Source organism: Fragaria vesca, linkage group LG6, assembly GCF_000184155.1.
Source record: "Fragaria vesca subsp. vesca linkage group LG6, FraVesHawaii_1.0, whole genome shotgun sequence".
Lineage (NCBI taxonomy): Eukaryota > Viridiplantae > Streptophyta > Magnoliopsida > Rosales > Rosaceae > Fragaria > Fragaria vesca.
This window is the reverse complement of record NC_020496.1, coordinates 11,596,142-11,597,899: the sequence shown is the minus strand read 5'-3', so window position 1 is coordinate 11,597,899 and position 1,758 is coordinate 11,596,142.

The following is a 1,758-nucleotide window of genomic DNA, read 5'->3' as shown; positions in this document are numbered from 1 at the left end:
CCTCCTCCCTCCCTCTCCCGGTCTCCACCTCCTCCCTCCTCCCTCGCTCTCCCGGTCTCCAAGGTTAGCGTTTTTCTTCTTTTTCACTTTTGATTTCAAATTGATTTTTAGGCTATGCTTTATGTTTTATATACTGTCTAATTTCCCTAATTTATGTTTAGAAGATAAATTATCGTTATTTTTTAAACATATGCTTTGTTGATAATGAACTTGATGCTTGCATTCCATGATTAGGTACTGGTTTTATCGTGGGCAGGGTACGAATTTTTAAACATAAGATACAAAATACAAAATTGAAAAACTTATATCAAATCCGGATGACTATATATATATATATATTTTATTGAATTCATATTTTTGAATAAGTATAATTTTAAACATATATATATATATATTTCACATTATATTAAGTGTTTAAATTTAAGCATGAACATAATGAAAAAATATGGTTTTAAAAATATTTTTTATAGAATAAAGACAAAATAATCTAAAGGCTTAGATTTGAGAAGGATAAGATTGAATTTTTACTTTTTCAATGTTGCCTCAGCCTTGATTCAAATTAATATTTTAAATAGGATGAGCGGCTATTTTAGATCGAAGAAGAGTTCGAAGGGCCAAAGGTCCGAATCGTCTGAGGGAACCTCTAGCAACCCTCAAATGACGTTTCAGGGCCAGATGACAGCCAGACGTGCGAGCCTTCTGGAGACGGCGCAGAGGCAACCGGAGGTGCCCTTTTCATTGAGGCAGGGGGCCGTCCCTCGTTCCTCGAGGCAGCTGTGGCCTCAGACCCAGACGGAGGTGTCTGCACCCCGTATGCCTGAGATACACCGGGCGCCCACTCCAGGTCCTACTTCTTCGGATAGTGGGTCATCAAGGGTACAGATGCCGCCGCCTCATCTGTTCCTTCCGCGGATGATACCGGCCTTACCTGTAGTCGATGGCTCAGGGACTCCGATTTATCCACTGCCCCCGCCAGTGGCTCTATCAGCGGCGTACCGGTTCGTGCCTTTTGATACGCCTCTTATTTCCGCGAGGGTATCATCATCGGCGATAGAGACGGAATCCGTCGCGTCCGCCGCGAGCGCATCAGGTAATCAGTGATGTATGATTACTTTTCTTATAATTAATAATAAAGGGTCTCCGATTTTAATAATCAATTTGGTTTATCATGTGATAGGCACCGTCAGAGCGAAGCCGACAAAGAAGAAGAGCCCCCGTCACAGGGAAGGCTCTCGAGAAGATCGTGGGTACCGTGGGGAGGATCGTCATCAATACTGACGGGGATGGCCACATAGTATCGGGCGGGAAGTCGAGGACGTACTCCAGCCGCGTGGGAGCGCTCATTAGGGATAGAGTCCCTATGTTGTGGTCAGACTGGGGCGAGGTCCCGCAGGAGGTTAAGGACATGGTCCACAACGCGATGTCGGTGAGTTTACAAAATAATATTATGTATTACATTATTGATTTCTCGAAAAACTAAACTAATAAACGGTTAAATGCAGGTGTGGTTTGAGGTTCCCGAGCACCTGAAGGACAGCTGGGCCGACGTTGTGCATGGGGGAAGGTACGTTGGGAAGTTAATGAAAAACAAAATTGTATGTGATATTAATAATATTCTATATTTTGTTGTATCTGTAGGTACAAGGAGTGGAAGAACGAGTTGCGGACCCACTGGACTACGCACGGGAACGCACGTTCTGGTACCCCTGCTGAGTTCCAGTACAGGGAGTACGAGTGGCGTTGGCTTCTGCATCAGAA